This window comes from Centroberyx affinis, unplaced genomic scaffold, assembly GCF_046629955.1.
Source record: "Centroberyx affinis isolate AG114_WGS23_722 - 3 ecotype Tasmania unplaced genomic scaffold, CSIRO-AGI_Caff_v1 ptg008215l_1, whole genome shotgun sequence".
Classification (NCBI taxonomy): domain Eukaryota; kingdom Metazoa; phylum Chordata; class Actinopteri; order Beryciformes; family Berycidae; genus Centroberyx; species Centroberyx affinis.
Window position 1 is genome coordinate 22,501 of NW_027284085.1, and position 20,145 is coordinate 42,645.

The window sequence follows — 20,145 nt, forward strand, 5'->3', positions numbered from 1 at the left end:
CTTCTTTGTTTTGTCAACTTCCTCCTCCTCTCTCTCCATTCCTTCAGTGTCTCTGAGCAGAGCAGACCGGATGAGACCGGATCAGACTGGATCAGACCGGTTCAGACCGGATCAGACAGCGTACCTGGCCATCCTGGCGTCTTTCTCCACCATGCACTTGGCCAGCTGGACGGTGAAGTCCATCGGCTGGAGGATGTGCTGGACAGACGAACCCTGCAGCCGAGCCGTCTTCCAGGACTCTCCTGCACACACACACACACACATACACACATACACACACACACACACACACACACACACACACACCCCAATACACACACACACACACACACCAATGCAAAATTCAAAAACCAGAAATTCTTTTCAGCAGTGGCACTGCAGACGCTGATGCACTTGTGTATTTGTATATCTGAGTGAGCCTGTGTGTGTGTGTGTGTGTGTGTGTGTGTGTGTGTGTGTGTGTGTGTGTGTGTGTGTGTGTGTGTACCTGACTTGCTGTACAGCAGCTGGACGCTGCGCAGCTCCAGGGAGTATCTCTCGTACGCTCGGTCCATGATCTCCTCCAGAGAGGAGAAGCAGGAGGAGACCGGCTGGCCGCTCTGCTCCACACTGTTCAGCTGGACACACACACACACACACACACACACACACACACACACACACACACACACACACACACACACACACACGTTACACTGGGATCATTCACTTCAAATCACAGGATCTGTTGCCGCTGCATCATTCCATTGCAGATATGTTGAGATGCAAGTGCCACATAAAGTGGATTTATTCTACTCATGTTGATACTGCAGAAACTTCAGTGTTTACTGGCTGTTTCTGCCTCTTCTCAGTGAAGTTTTGTAATGAAAACATTTTGTCAGTTTATATTAATGTTACAGCTGATAACCGTCTGATCCGTCTGATTTTGAAAAATGACAACACACTGACTGTAGATACAGTGAGTCTGGCAGGAACAATCTGAATGCTGAGATATTTCAAACATATCAAAGAAATTTCTAAAATGTAAAAACAGCAGTTAGTTGACATTGGTTTTGTCTTTCTAGTGTTAATTTCAATGTTTGAATCACATGATCCTGATGGAAGAACAAGCAACAGAGAGTAAGAGAGTAGAAGAGTAAGAGAGAAAGAGAGAAAGAGAGAATAAAAGAGAGAAAGAGAGAAAGAGAGAAAGAGAGAATAAAAGAGAGAAAGAGTGACCCCGGACCTGCAAGCTGCCGAAGTCGATGATGAGCAGGTTTGACTCGGCCTGGTAGAAGCCGGACTGAGGCAGCAGCAGGTAGGAAGGCTTCAGGTGGATCCTCAGGTCCAGGACCTTCCTGGTCTCTATGATGTGAGACAGACCTGCAGACACACACACACACACACACACACACACACACACACACACACAGCTTTAATCTAACAGACTGACCTGCAGGAGACAGCAGAGCTCAGCTGAACACACACACACACACACACACAGCTCTGAACCGAACTGAACTGATGTGAACTGATGTGAACTGATCTGATCTGGACTGAACTGAACTGAACTGATCTGGACTGACCGGTGGCGGTTTTCTCCTTGATCTCCTCCAGCTTGGACAGTGTGGCAGAGGTCAGCACCTCCAGGTCGACGCCTTTCCCCGTCTTAAAGAAATCCACCATGCTGTTCACTGTCAGCTGGAGAGGAAACACACACACACACACACACACACACACACATTACACACATATCACACACACACATTACACACATATCACACACACACACATTACACACATATCACACTACACACACATACATCACACACACACATCACACACACATCACACACACATTACACACACACACACACACATTACACACACATCACACACACATCACACACACACATCACACACACATCACACACACACATCACACACACATTACACACACATCACACACACATGACACACACATTACACACACATCACACACACATCACACACACACATCACACACACACACACATTACACACACATCACACACACATCACACACACACATCACACACACATCACACACACATCACACACACACATTACACACATATCACACACACACATCACACACACATCACACACACATATCACACACACACACACACATCACACACACATCACACACACATCACACACACATCACACACACATCACAGAGGTGATGCTGCTGTCTGGTGGATCTTCTGTTAGTCTGATCAGGTTTTTTATCGGCAGTTTTCAAAAGTTCTGAAGGAAGTGATGGATCTTCAGACAGCTCCGAGAAACAATCCAGCCAATCAGAGCCTTTGTGGGCGGGACTAAAGTTTGAACCGTTCCTGTGACGGTTTGACATCGGTGTTTCGGCAGAATCATATTTTTGAAATCAACAAATCAACAAATTGTCTTTGCAAAGACGATATTTTTCTCAAAAACAACCAACATTCTTAGTAAAATTAGTAAATACGCCGACATCAGTGAGACTGAAGAGACGTCAGAGCAGCCGGATACCTCAGACACTATTGATCGGTTCAGATACCTCAGACACTATTGATCGGTTCAGATACCTCAGACACTATTGATCGGTTCAGATACCTCAGACACTATTGATCGGTTCAGATACCTCAGACACTATTGATCGGTTCAGATACCTCAGACACTATTGATCGGTTCAGATACCTCAGACACTATTGATCGGTTCAGATAAGTCGGTCACTATTGATCGGTTCAGATACGTTGGTCACTAGTGATCAGCTATGGAGGAGGAAATCTCAGCTGGATCTTGGAGTGGAACCAGATGGACGTTCAGTCTGAACATCAGACTGATCTTCACTGTTCTCTGTCCTGCACTTCTGTTAAATCTCCAGGTGGGAATCAAACCCAAAACCCTGGGAAACAGTCAGAGACTCAAAGACTTTTTGAGCACTTTTTATGTTTTGTACTTTTTTGAGGACTTTTAGCATCATGTCACATGATGACTGACTGACTGACTGTACAGGGCTTTGAGCTCAGCACAGCCTCAGTCAGTTTTCACTAGAGCCTCAGTCAGTTTTCACTAGAGCCTCAGTCAGTTTTCACTAGAGCCTCAGTCAGTTTTCACTAGAGCCTCAGTCAGTTTTCACTAGAGCCTCAGTCAGACACTGGGCACGACTTTGAGTTATAAGTTGCAGATCTTCACTGCCGGGTGAAAACCTCATAACTTCAACAACTGTGACGAGTTTTATCTTCAGCTGCTCTGTTTGAAATCCAATCAGATGGAGTCCAAACCTCCTGCTGGTCCTGCTGAGACCAACACTGAGTTTCTTGGTTCTTAAATATTCAACTTTTTGGAGATACGAGGTTTTACCTGACAGAAGCATTTCTCCCTTTTCAGTTTACTGGGGGCACAAATTCATCCTCATATCCCTGACCTCTGACCTCTGACCCCAGGCTCAGGCTCTGGAGCTGAGAGGGATTCAGTGTCTTGCTCATGGACAGTGGTTCTCAACATGGGGGTCGGGACCCCACATGGGGTCTCCAGGTAATTTTGGGGGGTCACAAGATTATTTATGGGAAAGGAAAAAAAAAATTCTTATTTATTCTGCCAAGGCAAATAGATATTATTATTATTATATTAAATAGATATCAAATTACTTATTATATTATATTACTACTACTATTATATTATTATTATTACATATTAGATATTACGCCTTGCAAAAAAGATGGACATCTCAGTGGGACTCACCCGGTTAAATAAAGGAGAAATAAAAAGTTTACCATCATGTGTATTTTTTCAGATTGTTCTCTAGCTTGTGAAACTGAACAGTCTTCAGCCTCGGTCAGCTCACCAGCACCGAGCCTGACCTGTGTGTGTGTGTGTGTGTGTGTGTGTGTGTGTGTGTGTGTGTGTGTGTTTACGGCGTCGTAGATGATCTCGACGGGCTGGGAGTGGACCCGCAGCAGCTGGTCGGCGGGGCTGTCCTCGGGGTTCAGCTCAAACAGGACGCTGAGCAGCGAGGAGGCGGAGTCTCCCACCGAGGCGATGAGCGAGGGCACCGCCCCCTGCTGCTCCAGGCCCGTCACGTACCAGTGCTCCAGACCCGCCTCCACCCTGAGGGGGGGGGGGGGGGGGGGGGGGCGGTAATGAGACACACACACACACACACACACACACACACACAGAGAGAAGAAAAGGTGAGAGAGACAATGATGTTTCCGCTCACTTGACACAGATAGAGGAGTGTGTGAAGGGCTCTTGGCTCTTTGAGTGTGTATTGTGTCGTGTTGTGCGCACGTGCAGCGACTGGGGGGGTGCTGTGTGTGTGTGTGTGTGTGTGTGTGTGTGTGTGTATAACCAATATATATGTATATATACAGTCATAACACTGTTTCATGTGCTCATACACTCTAACCTTGTAGCCAGCTATAAATGAGAGTCCTACATACATGAATAAAGACACACACATTTAAACAGAGACTCAAATCCTCCCACACACACACACATACACACACACACACACACACACACACACACTAAGGTTTGCATTCACTCGACACACATACAGAGGAGTGAGAGTCTTTGGAGAGCTCTTGGCTCTTTGAGTGTGTATTGTGGTGTGTTGTGCGCACGTGCAGCGGCTGGGGGGGTGCTGTGTGTGTGTGTGTGTGTGTGTGTGTGTGTGTGTGTGTGTGTGTGTGTGAGGATTTGAGTCTCTGTTTAAATAATATATTAGTTCACAGTCGGGTGAATGAAGGATTGATCAGTCTTTTGTTTTCTGTGTTTTCCAGCAGAACTGATAACTATCATCTCTGATCTCACCTGACTTCACCTTACATGTTTTATTCACTGTTTATAATAAAGTTCATCCTATTTGTGTTTTTGAAGGCTGGTGCCAATATTTTTGTATTGACGCTACAGCTGATATTTTGTGTCGATAAAATCAATATCAATATCTTTAAATTTGACCATTTAAATTCCAAAAAATCACAACTACTCAGTGCAATTTCTACAAATGCAAGCAAAGAAAAGAAAGACATTCATCAGTAAGATGTGTTTCTGGCACTAACACACCCCCATACTACACATCACAACACTTTCACGTTTTACATTTTAGGAAAGCGGACAATCATCCAGACGAAGAGGCTGATGAGGAGGGTGGGGGGTGGAGGGGGGGTGAGAGGGGGGCGGGGCTTACTTGATGGCCTGGGCTCCGGGTCTCTGGGAGATCTTGGTGCTCAGGTCGATCATCTGGACCTTCAGGATCTCTGGAACGTTTGGCTCCTCTCTGACTGTGATGGAGGTCCGGAACAGCTTGAAGGTGATGATGACAGCTACATACTGGAGCACACACACACACACACACACACACACACACACACACACACACACACACGATAAGGAATGTACTGCCGTTGCATCACTGTCAGTTTGGCGTCCATGTGTCGTTCTAGCTTTCTACAGAGAGCTTTTATTTTGAAAGAGGAGCAGAGGGGAAAAGCACCTGGACCAAATGGAAAGAAAAGAGTTTTAACAGTTACAATCATTTGCTGTTTGGAGGATGAGGATGACATTTTATTTTATGCTTTTTTTTTTTACGTGAAAAGTCAGAAAAGTCCCAATATCAGGTTTATTTCTCGTTGTTTCATTATTGTTTCATGCTGCTCTCTACCTGCTTGGGTAAGGCCAGGTTGTGCGAGCTGCCGCTGTATCCGATGGCGGTGTAGAGCTTCGCCTTCTCATCTGAGGTCATCAGCTCGTCCAGACCGGCACCTGAAGACCAGAGGCACCTCCAGCTGGGTCTGGAGCCTGACAAGTCTTCATCTCACCTAACACATCTAACCCTGAGCCTTATTTTAGTTAGTCAACATGTTTCTGCACTTGGTGTTTAAAGTGATTCTGCTTGAGGTTTGAGGAAGGAGGAGACTCACTCTCCGGCTCCTTGCTCTCCTCCTGCTCCTGCTCCTCCTTCTTGGCTTTCCTGCCAAACAGGCTGCTGAAGAAACCTCCTCCTCCTCCTCCTGCCTGCTTCTGCCCCCCCGCTGCCTTCTTCACCACCTTCTGCCCTGAACGGATCACCTGGTGGAAGGAGGGAGGGAGGGAGGGAGGGAGGGAAGGAAGGAAGGAAGGAAGGAGAGAGGAAAGAAGGAGATAAGGAGTGAGGAAGAAACAGAAGAAAGGGAGAGAGGAGGTGAAAGAGAGAAGGAGGGAAGTGAAGAGACACAAGAATCAAACCTCATATAAATTCTGTCAGCGTCTCCCAAGAGGTTTGATCATACATTTTCAGCAAGACTACAACAAGCCTCCAAATCTCTGATCCAGCTGCAGCTTTGTAAAACAGTGAAGTGTTTGGTGCCTTGCTCAAGGGTTGAAGGTAGTTGAGGGAAGAGGAAACATTTCTGAGGAGTTTGTTCTATCATTAAACTGGACTTCAAACTAGACTAGACCATCCAGATTTTCTCATCCACTCCAGGAATCGAACCAGAGACCTGACAGCCAGCGGCCTGCCTCTCTAACCTCTGACATCATCATTAAGATCTCATGTTGTCATCAGAATGGTCTTTACCTCCATCTGGGCCTGCTGCCGGGCCAAGGTGATGTTGAAGACGTCCAGGACTTTCTCCAGATCCTGATGGAGACAAACAGGAGAAAAGCTGCTTCAGTCACCAAGGAAAAAAAACACAAATCCATTCCTGAAAACTGACAAAGACAGGAGGAGAGGCAGAGCTAAGACTGAAACACCTGAACATGTTCAGGAGTTCAGCTGTCAGGATGTCAGCCATGTTGAGACGCTGGCTCTCTGCTGCCAACAGTAAATAACTTTGTATTGAGTAATATTGACAGGCTGGAAGAATCTAGCTGTGCTCCAGCAGCTCCTGGGTGTCCAGTGTGTCTCTAGACCTTCTGGGTCTGGAACCCCAGAGCAGACGGGTTCCTCCTCCCTCCTGCTGCAGAACATCAACATGCAGAACAGTGAAACTTTGACATGAAAGGATGATTTATATTTTTATGTTCCCAGGCAATTTTACTCCGTGAAACACAGTAAGAAACTTTGACAGAAAACAGGACGTCTAACGCACTGAGCCCTCCCAGCGACAGGTGATTGACAGCTCGGAGCCCCGCCCCCCTGCTCCAGACTCAGATGCCATTGGTCAGATGCCCAAGCCACAAAACTTACTTTGATAACAAACAGTAGAGCGGTGCCGTCAATATCACTGTGATTCTGACAAATGATTTTACTAATTTATGATCACCAGCATGAGACTGATGCTGAATTCAAACAAAATGTCAGTTTACCTACAACAGCTTCAATTCATTATGGGAAAAAGCCTCAAGGCAACACATATTGATTATTTCAAAAGAAGAAACTTGATCAGCAACCTTCAGACTGACCCACCTGTATCTGTCTGTCTGTGTCCTGGCTCAGTTGCCCTGAGTCAGCAGCTTGGTCTTGTAGACCGCCTTGTAGGCCTTCAGGGTCTCCCTGTGCTGCCTGATGTGGGACCAGGACCACATGCGGTTCAGGCGTCGGATGTGAACCTCCAGGATACTGCTGAGTCCGTACCTCCACCTGCAGGAGGACGCGAAACAAACACACCCAAACCTCAGAGCTCAGACAGGAGCCGACGTCTTCCTCTGACCTCAAATCAAATCTTTATCCGAACCGACGCTCCGTGTGTCAGGTGATCGCTCAGCTGGTCAGATTCTGATGAAACTACCATGATGCACCTCACCACTCGGTTTCAGCTTTTCAAACACTAATCAGCACAAGGGGTTCGGATTATTCATCATGTTTCAGCTCCAGTGGTCTTCAGCCATCTTTCTGCTGTTTTGCGATCGATCACCTGCTCAGTGTTTTGGTTTTTGGACGTTACACTTCACTGCGTCCTCACTGAGAGTTTAACCTTCTGACAACTGAAATGTTTAGACCATCAGAAAGTCAGTGTGGGAGAGATTTAAAAGATTACAACTCATATAAAGCAGTGATCAAAGAAAGCAACAGATCCCTTTACAAAGATGTCAGACAAATCAGATCTATTAAAAGTATTGATAGACTGAACACAGCTTGGAGTTTCTCTTCATGATGATAGATAGATAGATAGATAGATAGATAGATAGATAGATAGATAGATAGATAGATAGATAGATAGATAGATAGATAGATAGATAGATAGATAGATAGATAGATAGATAATAGATAGATAGATAGATAGATAGATAGATAGATAGATAGTAAGATGTAGATGTTAGTCACTGTACGAGTACAATGAAATGTCGTTTGGAGCAAGCCTATAGATGCCTAATTAAGAGTATAAGATACAAAAATATAAAACAGATAAGAGTGAAATAATACTGTATATGCACAGAATAAAAGAGTGAAATAGTGGGAGCAAGTGGAGCCAGTAATGCAGCATAGCTGGAGAGAGATTTTGCACAGAACAGATTATCACATTGAAGAGATATTTCCTGTCTGACTCTAACAGGTCCTGAGCAGCCCGGACACGAGGAGCGCTGACTGACCAGAGTTTGGCGTTCCTGTGGACCGGAGCGTCGGGTCTGAACTTCCTGTACGGCCGTTCTTCACCATGCAGTCCACCGACTCCAGCAGGTCACCATGGTCAGGTACTGCAGAGACAGAGAGGACAGCAGGCATCATGAGCCGGAGCCGGAGCACACCGGGGAATAAACACCGGGTCAGCTGCTTCCTGTTTCGCTCCCCTCACACCTCAGAGCCAATCAGAGCCGAGCCAGCTGCAGTCTGCTGGTGACGCAGTGAAGCGAGTCAGTGGCGGGACTGGAAACTTTATACAATATCATGTATGAATTCACATATTAAAATATTAACTACTTACTTTCCTCATACAAGCCAGTTGCTGTTTTGGTGACTTGTTTGTTCCAGTTTCCACTGTACTTCCACTGTACTTCCACTGTATTTCCACTGTACATCCACTGTACTTCCACTGTACTTCCACTGTACTTCCACTGTACTTCCACTGTACTTCCACTGTACTTCCACTGTATTTCCACTGTACTTCCACTGTACTTCCACTGTATTTCCACTGTACTTCCACTGTACTTCCACTGTACTTCCACTGTACTTCCACTGTATTTCCACTGTATTTCCACTTTACTTCCACTATATTTCCACTATATTTCCACTGTACTTCCACTGTACTTCCACTGTATTTCCACTGTACTTCCACTGTACTTCCACTATATTTCCACTGTACTTCCACTATATTTACACTATATTTACACTGTACTTCCATTGTACTTCCACTGTATTTCCACTGTACTTCCACTGTACTTCCACTATATTTCCCCTGTATTTCCACTGTACTTCCAGAGACACCTCACTGAGTGTTACCTGACTGACTGACTGACTGACTGACTGACTGACTCTGACTGACTGAATTTGCCTCATGATGCCCTCGGCTGGGACATAAGAACATATTTTCCTCACAGTCAACATGTCAGTCGGCCTGCTGTTCTGTTGAAGTGACAAACACTAATCTGATGTCTTTGAGTTTTCTATTCATATTGGACTCGTATGTTATCAGGTGAGAGAGGCAAGGAGTTGTGGTTGATGTGTATAATGAATATATATAAATTATTGATAATAGTTGAAGTACATTAGAAGTTAATTTTAGTATAGCCAGCAAAGAGAGGCAGCACAGCCATATGTTCTCTTCATATAAGCATGACTGTTGTATATAAATCAATGTGAATGAAGGTTTGAGCAGCAGCTCTCCCACAGCTGAGGAATAATAATAATATTTTTGAGGGAACCTTCAGACTTCCTGCTGATTTGTCTCTTACATATAATCTGAACTGATCAGTCTGGTTAACCGATGAGTTTCAGTAAAGCCTCGGTGGAAAACCCCTCCGGCCGAGCGGACGTCCTGCAGCTGTGCGTCCCATAATAAAACCTGATTACAGTTTACACACCACACTTCATCTGGTTCAGGGAAACCTCAACTTTATTTAACCTGCAGTGTGAACGCTGGGCGGCGGCGAGGATCCGACCCAAACAACCTGTTCCTGCTCAACTTCAACGTTGACTTTTCTCCTACTGGAAACTGCTGGTCAGGTGCAGTAAAACAAGCCCACAATACTGTAATAAAAGGATTATACCATGTAATAAAATAGATTATACAGTAATATAACAGCGTCATCTGACATCTCATCTCAAGTTCCCCTCACAGTGAAGAAGTTAAAGTGCAGAGTGAAAACAGACAGGAACAGACCGAGCCTCTGTCTCAGACAGGAGGAAACCTGCAGGCAGGAAGTGAAATGTTCTGTCTCCTTCAGCAGGACACAGTTAATGACGGACTGAAGTCCTCGCTTCCATAAAACCTTTTCCAGAATGAACCTATGAATAAAACACATCTAACATCTTTTGTCAGCAGTGAATCATGTGAGCTTGATCAGACCGGCTGCAGTGTGATGTCACTACAGTCACATGACGAAGCCGTCTGTCTCAAACCTGGTGGGTCATACAAGGAGCTGGTTAGGAAGCTTCCTAGTGAGGGAGCAAGGAAGGAGGAAGTGTCCTTCCCAATGAGACAGAGTCTATGTTGAGTGACAGCAGCTACACGCTAACACTTTAGCGTACACCATGTTGCTGAGTCAACATGACACTTCCCAGAAAGTGGTGAGGCTTTTGACTTCAGTGTATTTGTTGATTAAACTAATCCAGGCAGGTGGAGTATGTGTGTGTGTGTGTGTGTGTGTGTGTGTGTGTGTGTGTGTGACCTGGGGTTTGGTCATCTCTATAGCGATGTTCTGGACCTCCAGGTGCAGGTTTGCTTTAGGAGACTTCAGCTCCACCTCAGCGTTGGGGTTGATGCACATCTTGGCCGAGGCGAAGATCGGTTTGAAAACTACAAGCAGAAACAGTGAAAACACATCAGCACATGTGGAAATGAATAAAAACATCCTGATGATTAGATCACACTAAATTTACAGTTTGGTTTCCTCCAATTCATCCAAACACATCAGACCTCCAGCTGTGTCGTCGCTGCTCTGAAATACATCATTCATATGGGTAAGTATGGCTGTAAACCTGTATTTATCCTATTGAATGTTGATATATGTATATATTTTCAACACTCAATGAATATTTTAATTAAACTTAAACTTGGAACAGGACAAACTTTCTCCAGCAGCAACAAATCAACAGTCTCCTCACACAGCTGCACAGCTGACTGCTCATATAAGAGATTATTTCTTTTACTTCACTAAAGAAATCTTTACAGTCAGCTCTGTATGGACAACATGAGTCTGCAGAAGCTGCCGCAGGAATGTAATTAAAGGTTAAAATAGATGTGATCAAATGAATGTTCACTCATCGGTCCATGATGAATGTAGAACTGAAACCAAAAGGTAAATGGAAAATAATTAGGTGACCATGGACAGACAGCATCACTCTGTGTGGTTAATAGAGAAATGACAGCAAAATGCTGTTTAGTCTATACAGCGGGTTTTGAATGGTGCGTTTAAGCGTGTAGAAGAAAAGAGTAAAAAGATGAAGCCGGTCGTGGGTTTTATTCTCCATCTTATTCTACATTAATTATGGCATTCTATCCCTGTGTTATGCTCATTCTATGTCTATTTTCATGTGAAGATGCATTCTATGTATTCTATTCTCATCTTTATCTTATTTTCACTATTATTATCAAGTTTTATGTGAAGTACTTGGTGCATGTAATTTCTTTGTTGTAAAGCACTTTGAGCTGCATTTCTTGTATGAAAGGTGCTATACAAATAAAGTTTATTATTATATTATTATTATTATTATTGTACATGGGGTTTTGTTTCCCCCAAAACAAAACACACGTAAACCCAAGATTTTGTTTCAAATTGGTTTTCAAATTGGTTTTTGTTATTTTACGATTGAACCATTTCACAATCTTGGTTTTACGTAGGATTTGTTTTGGGGGAAATAAACTGTCCCTCCATATTCATACAGCAGGTCAGCTCAGTCTGGACCTGAGCCACCGGAGCCTGTGAGGGACAAACTGTCCCAGAACATCATCATCATCAGTTTATCCGTCCAGGAGGAACAGAGAGACTTCACATCCTGGTAAACATGACATAACTCACACTGTCATATCTGCAGTCATAAAACAGTCACGACTCTGTCCAACCTGTGTGTGTGTGTGTGTGTGTGTGTGTGTGTGTGTGTGTGTGTGTGTGTGTAGTCATGAGTAAGACATAACAGCTGTTCACTGCACACAGAGGAACATACATGATCCCTGATGTGAGATGTCTGCTAGAGGTTAACGTGTGTGTGTGTGTGTGTGTGTGTGTGTGTGTGTGTGTGTGTGTGTGTGTGTGTGTGTGTGTGTGCAGATTCATTAATATGATATCCAGTGTGTTAAGTGTCAAGCGGAAGTGCTGATCTGTGTGTGTGTGTGTGAGCGAGCACACATGAACATGGCACTCTGTACTGTGTGTGTCAAGGGGAGGTCAAGATAAAGCTCTGTGTGTGTGTGTGTGTGTGTGTGTGTGTGTGTGTGTGTGTGTGTGTGTGTGTGTGTGTGTGTGTGTGTGTGAGATGAAAGGCAGGTGAAGATGAAAGCACGTGCAGCAGAGCGGGGATCAGACAGGCGGCAGCGTGGAGACGAGCCGCTGCCTCTCTCATGGTAATGACTCACTGTACTGGTAGTTCTGCAGCTGCTGCTCCTGGCTGCTGATCCCAGACCTGAGCTGCTCCTGCAGACACACAGAGGACAGCAGGTCCATCAGGTCCAGACAGGGTTCCTACACATCTTCCATTAAAACAGTCCAGACTTTTTCCAGACCTTGATTTGTTTTGAAGATTTTGTCTGGTGTTCAATATGATTTATGCAGATAGACATCTTGCCCTGCTAACTAGGTCATATCACTGTATAGATGAAGATTGTTCTTCACAGAGACAAATATCAGAATATGTGAGATGATTGGCAGGGTTCCTACACGGTTTCCATTTTAAAATTCCATATTTTTCCCAGACCCTATGTTCTTGACCGGATTTGATTTTGGTCTGTATTTGATATAATGCAGCTGACAGCAGCTGGGTAATAAGAGCGTCCCTCTATCTGAACATTATTCTTCACATCAACAAAACCTGTGGACTCAAAGTGGCTCTACAACAACATAAAAGCTAGAATTATGTGTGTATCGGACCTGAACCGCAACATTTTCCATACTTTTCCAGACATTTTTTCAAATTCCCAAACTATTCAAGACCTGGAAATGATCAAATTCATTTTTAATACTTTTCCAGACTTTCCAGACCTGCGTAGGAACCCTGTCCAGGTCTCACTTCAGCTCTTATTCATTCCCCTTTTTAACACCTTTAATTTTCCTTAAGTAGCTTCAAAGTTAGCGTTCCAGGGCGGTCTGAGCGGCGGCCATCTTGCTGTGACCCGTTGGACTAGCTTCTGTATAAAGTCACTGAGCTGAGAGGTTTGACAGCAAGAACCAAAGCAGCTTCTCTGTCTCCTTGCTGCCATGGATTGCTAACATGCTAATGCTAACATGCTAATGTTGACTAGAAGAGCTAGAGAGAGAAGTCCAGTCTGTGATGAAGCTACGTTAGCCTCGTCGCTAACGTTAGCTTCCAGTTGAGTTCTGACAGTTTGCTAACAGACTCATCTGCTCAGCTCTCACAGTGAGACAGACTGTACAGCCTGAACAGAAGTTAGGCTAGCTCCACAGCCACACTGTGACTTCACAGGGGTTTGAATGTGTTTCTGGACTGATGCCGATAAGCTCTGTGTTTAACGCTGGCTTGTATCTCGTCAAACATTTTGTTATATGAGATAATTTTGACAAATCAACACTGCTTTAATGAATTTGAAAGCATAATTGTAATTCATATTAGTGAAACGCTAACGCTAGGCTAACCTGTGAAGAAACAGAGCTACAGCAGCATCAAACACTCAGAGCTTCAGCTAAAATTTAAAAAACTACAACTGGAAAAAACTATGAATCAGTGAATCTACAATTTATTCTGCATAATGACGTGTTGTTGTGACACAAACCCACTATAGTTCACTTTCTAACAATTAGCCATTTGTTAGCAACTTAATTTATCAGGGCGCATTTGATCTCAGAACGAAACGTTAAAACCGTCTGCAGCTTGTCTGAACCACAGATTTTATTTTCAGACTTTTAAAGGTATAATATGTAACATTTCCCATTAAAATATCTAAAAACCTGTTATATATTTTTTTAGTTGTGTTCTTACATTATCCCAAATGTTTCCAACAATGTTCAAACAAAGAGAAATCTGTAATTTTCTTCAAGGTAACGGTGCGTTTCATTTGGTCTCCTGTCATGGCGTCATATCCCCTTTACCCCTTAACTTCCTGTCATGATGTCATATCCCCTTTCCCCCCTAACTTCCTGTCATGATGTCATATCCCCTTTACCCCCTAACTTCCTGTCATGATGTCATATCCCCTTTCCCCCCTAACTTCCTGTCATGATGTCATATCCCCTTTACCCCCTAACTTCCTGTCATGATGTCATATCCCCTTTACCCCCTAACTTCCAGTCATGATGTCATATCCCCTTTACCCCCTAACTTCCAGTCATGATGTCATATCCCCTTTACCCCCTAACTTCCTGTCATGATGTCATATCCCCTTTACCCCCTAACTTCCGGGGAAACAGGAAACACCAGATGATCCGTCAGAGAGTGAGGAAGCTAGCTAGCTAGCCGCTCTGTTGTTTTTTTCATTCTGTTGTTTTTATCTCTCACTGTGACGGATCAGATGATTCATTCCTGTTTGCTGCGTTCTGTCACCGAAGCTGTCCCCGTAAAAAAACTCCCATGATCCCACGCTGCTTCACGACATCATCAAACTACGTCTTTTGTTATTGTTTTGATTGAGAGCCTAGAGGCAGAAACTACAGACTGTGTGTTTAATAAAAACTCCTTTCAAATCCTGATCACTTCTCAGCCGAGGGAGCCCAGGCTCAAACATGCTGACTCGGCTGCGGGTTTTAGGACTCAAAACTGGACCGTCTGTCCAGACTTGTGTTGTCACCATAGCAACTAACCATTACAATTCCATAATCTCCGGTTCATGCTGTACGAGCCAAACTACCACGACTAACAGTGAAGAACCGTTCTGTCCATTCAGGTTCTGTGGAAAAAAACATTTCCTCCAGACTCTGTAGCTGCTGTCCCACCGACCTGACAGCACATGGGGAGACAACAAGACCCAATAACTGGATTTAAGACTTTTTAATTATTTTAAGGCTTTACATTTAGATCATTTAAGCCTTTTCCAGACTTTTCCAGGTCCCCTGAACACCTGGTGTGAGCGCCACTGATGACATCAATGGAAGTTAATTAAATAAAATCAGATTTCACAGTCAGGATGTCAGCTAACACTGCTGCTCTGATCCGGTTCAGGCTGGTGCGTAAACACAAAGAGCAAAATGACGCCAACACACACACACACAAAACACACACACACACACACACACACACACACACACACACACACACACACACACACACACACACACACACACACACACACACACACACACACACACACACACACACACACACACACACACACACACACACACACACACACACACACACACACACACACACACACACACACCCCTCATAATGCCTAATCGCCTGGAGCAACTGCCCACTGTGACCAATTAGACTCCAGAAAATGTCATCCTGTTTATCTCTGGTTGTTTGGTGTGTGTGTGTGTGTGTGTGTGTGTGTGTGTGTGTGTGTGTGTGTGTTTGTTCCATTTTTAAGGAGGAGAGCACACACACACACACACACACACACACAGACACACACTCACACACACACACACACACACCCACACCCACAGCTGCTCGGCTCGCTCGGTCTGTTCTGTTTCCTTGTCTTCTCTTCTGTTGCAGACTGTATTGATCATTTTGTTCTGTGATTGATTGTTGATCAGTCAGATCTGGGCAGGCTCTCTCTCTGTGAAGTCCTCTGTGATGAAGAGCTGCAGACTGTGTGTTTCCCCCGGCCCTCCTTCACTTCCCCTCGGGGGAATCCTCTCCTCCATCTTAAGTGTTGTTCCATCACTCTGAAGTGAACCTCCTGATCCTGTTTCCAGTCTGTTTCCAGCCTGTTTCCAGCCTGTTTCCAGTCTGTTTCCAGCCTGTTTCCAGTCTGTTTGCAGTCTGTTTGCAGCCTGTTTCCAACCTGTTTCCAGCCTGTTTCCAGTCTGTTTCCAGTCTGTTTCCAACCTGTTTCCAGCCTGTTTCCAGTCTGTTTCCAGTCTGTTTCCAGTCTGTTTCCAGCCTGTTTCCAGTCTGTTTCCAGTCTGTTTCCAGTCTGTTTCCAGCCTGTTTCCAGTCTGTTTCCAGTCTGTTTCCAGTCTGTTTGCAGCCTGTTTGCAGCCTGTTTCCAGCCTGTTTGCAGTCTGTTTCCAGTCTGTTTCCAACCTGTTTCCAGTCTGTTTGCAGCCTGTTTGCAGTCTGTTTCCAGTCTGTTTCCAGGCTGTTTGCAACCTGTTTGCAGTCTGTTTGCAGTCTGTTTCCAGTCTGTTTGCAGCCTGTTTGCAGCCTGTTTGCAGTCTGTTTCCAGCCTGTTTGCAGCCTGTTTCCAGTCTGTTTGCAGTCTGTTTGCAGCCTGTTTGCAGCCTGTTTGCAGCCTGTTTCCAGTCTGTTTGCAGCCTGTTTGCAGCCTGTTTGCAGCCTGTTTCCAGCCTGTTTGCAACCTGTTTCCAGGCTGTTTCCAGTCTGTTTCCAGCCTGTTTCCAGTCTGTTTGCAGCCTGTTTCCAGGCTGTTTCCAGCCTGTTTCCAGTCTGTTTGCAGCCTGTTTCCAGCCTGTTTCCAGCCTGTTTGCAGTCTGTTTCCAGTCTGTTTCCAGTCTGTTTCCAGCCTGTTTCCAGCCTGTTTCCAGCCTGTTTCCAGCCTGTTTCCTCTGACCGTCTTTAATATTAATATCTCAGCTCTTGTTGAGCGGCTGCATGTGACAGAAAATCCATATTCAGCAAAACTCTTCTGACATTTTCCAACAGGAACATGTAAACAAACAGCTGATCCATAAACATCAGACAGAGGGACGCACTGAGCATGTGCAGCTTCAGCAGGCCCAACTACAGCTGAACAATTCATCAAAAAAAAACTAAATCGCAATATAAACTAATTTCCAAATCCCAGAGTCTGCAGTTCATTTCTTCAGAGTTTGGTCCAGACTGGAGTTTAGAATCAAAACCTTCAGACTCAGACTCAGTAAATCTGTCACTCACAGATAGTTTTTAACTAAATCACTTTTCTTTAAACTATTTTAAAGGTCTGAAAAACTTATGACGAGAAAAACTTGTGATATTAATTGCAATTTAATTTGCAGTTGCAATATTCTGTCAAATGAATCCCAATTAGATGTTTTGTCAGTATCTTTAAGCCCCGCCCCCTGACTTCCACAGAGAAATGATCAAATTCCCAGACTCCCTCTGTCTGGAACACTTCTTACATTTCAGTTATCCAGGGATCAGAGGAAACTCTGACTGGGTGAAACACGGCTGATATTCTCTTCTTCTTCTTCTTCTTTCTCTCTTTCAACACCATGTCTGTGATAAATCTCTGCTGTGTGACCTGCCTCTCTCTCCGTCTCTGTGTTTCTCATCTCGATGTTCCTCTGTTCTCTTCTGGATCAGATGTTCCAGATCCTTCCCTCTCCTCTGGTCTGGGTCTTGTGTGATGCGGAGCGGTGCGTTACATCAGCGCGCCTCCTCTGTACTTCCTGCTTCCTGCTTCCTGCTTCCTGCTTCCCGCTCCATCCAGACGGATTCTTGTGCTCAGTGAGCTTCAGACCAGGCTCAGATTAAAGTCTGGAGGCATGATGAAGAGCAGCGGCGATGGAAAGAATGTTTTGTCTGTACAGTATCATTTAGTGGATGCTTTTACCCAGAATGCCTTTCAGTAAAATGATTGTGTATGTTTTGTGGGATTGGAACCGTCGACCCGGCCTTGCTCCATGTGCAGGGACTTCTGGTAATGTAATGACCTTTTCCCCCAAACGAGATATAAAGCCTTTTGGAAATGAATCTGAATTTATAAAACGATGATAACTGATCAGAGGAGTCATGGAGCGTCCTGCTGACTCAGCGCTCTGAGGTGTGAACCATGTGACCGAGACGTCCTGGTCTCGTCTTTTGACCTTTCTGTCTCTGTCTCACACACACACTTGAATACAATACACACAGGAACACAAAATTAGACATGTATTCTCTCTCTCTCTCTCTCTCTCTCTCTCTCTCTCTCTCTCTCTCTCAAATGGCAAAAAAGGAAAGAAAGGCAGGCAGAAAGAAAGAGAGGATCTGTCTTACCACGATGTTTTCCCATGATCCTCTGTAGTAGATTGGACTGTTGACGTTCCAGTAGGCGCACAGACTGTCCAGCCGGCCCAGCTGCACAGAGAGACACACGTCACACTCTGGACCGCTTCAGTCTGGTTCGGTCTGGTCTAGTTCAGTCTGATTCGGTCTGGTTCGGCCTGGTCTGTTCTGGTTTGGCCTGGTTTGGGTCAATTTGGTCTCTACTGGTCTGTACTGGTCTGTACTGGTCTGTACTGGTCTCTACTGGTCTGTACTGGTCTGTACTGGTCTGTACTGCTCTGTACTGGTCTCTGCTGGTCTGTATTAGTCTCTGTTGATCGGTACTGGTTGGTACTGGTCTCTACTGGTCTCTGCTGGTCTGTACTGGTCTCTGTTGATTGGTACTGGTTGGTACTCGTCTGTACTGGTCTCTGCTGGTCTGTACTGGTCTCTGTTGATCGGTACTGGTTGGTACTGGTCTCTACTGGTCTCTGCTGGTCTGTACTAGTCTCTGTTGATTGGTACTGGTTGGTACTCGTCTGTACTGGTCTCTGCTGGTCTGTACTGGTCTCTGTTGATCGGTACTGGTTGGTACTGGTCTCTACTGGTCTCTGCTGGTCTGTACTAGTCTCTACTGGCAGCAGCCTGAAGGTTCACCAAGTTCCAGTCAAGACTTTTCAAAACCTTTTTAACGGCAGTTAGAAAGAAACAGCAGAGCAGAAATGCTTCAGTTAACTGTTGAAACCCTCCAGGGCCTCCAGGTCAGTCCAGGTCAGACCAGGTCAGACCAGGTCAGACCAGGACCTGTCAGACCAGGACCTGTCAGACCGGACAGCTGAACCAGACAGCTTCACCCAACACACACCAACAGCTTTTATAAAGAACTGCACATTAAACATCAGCAGGCGGTTCAGTCCTTCACTGACAAACTGGATCCTCTAGACTCTAGAGAATTTCAAAAGTGAACTTGTTTTTTTCCCAAACTGAATATGAAGCGTTTAGTCAGACTGTTCAGTCACAGAGTGAGACCTCTTACCTTGTAGATGATCTTCGCTGCTTCATTCAGAATACAAGTCTTCCAGTTTTCATCAGCCGTCTGCAGGCAGAGACACAACAGGTTCACCACACCAGGTCTGTGTGTGTGTGTGTGTGTGTGTGTGTGTGTGTGTGTGTGTGTGTGTGTGTGTGAGTGTGTGTGTGTGTGTGTGTGTGTGTGTGTGTGTGTGTGTGTGAGTGTGTGTGTGTGTGTGTGTGTGTGTGTGAGTGTGTGTGTGTGTGTGTGAGTGTGTGTGTGTGTGTGTGTGTGTGAGTGTGTGTGTGTGTGTGTGTGTGTGTGTGTGTGTGTGAGTGTGTGTGTGTGTGAGTGTGTGTGTGAGTGTGTGTGTGTGTGTGTGTGTGAGTGTGTGTGTGTCTCACCTGCAGGCTGAGCTCTGCGAGGGTGATTCCCATGGAGAGCGGGCGCTGGGGGTCCGACAGCTGAAACACAGAGGAAACCACACACACACACACACACACACAGGCCTGAATTACAAAAGCAAACAGGTTAAAGAATCCCAACCACTGCCCAGGTGCCCAGGAGCAAGGCACAGAGGCACAGAGGCACAGAGGCAGCAGCAGGCTGGCTGTACTGAGCTCCCAGCATGCACTGCAGGTGGACTCACATCATCCTCGTAGCGCAGGTGGATGCTGCTGATCTTCACCTGCAGGTTCTTGATCACCTGTGTGGCGAGCTTCTCTGCAAACGTGTCTTTCTTCTCATCCTGCGGCTTCTCTGAAATCATCACAGCATCATGAACAAAACACTCGAGTTATTCTG

At 45.1% G+C, this 20,145-nt stretch overlaps 1 pseudogene; it reads right to left on the reverse strand.

The window, feature by feature from the left end:
• The window catches only part of LOC139640034 (intermembrane lipid transfer protein VPS13C-like), a 29,641-nt pseudogene extending 9,541 nt beyond the window's left edge, over window positions 1-20,100 (reverse strand).
• Between the last annotated feature and the right edge of the window lie 45 nt (window positions 20,101-20,145).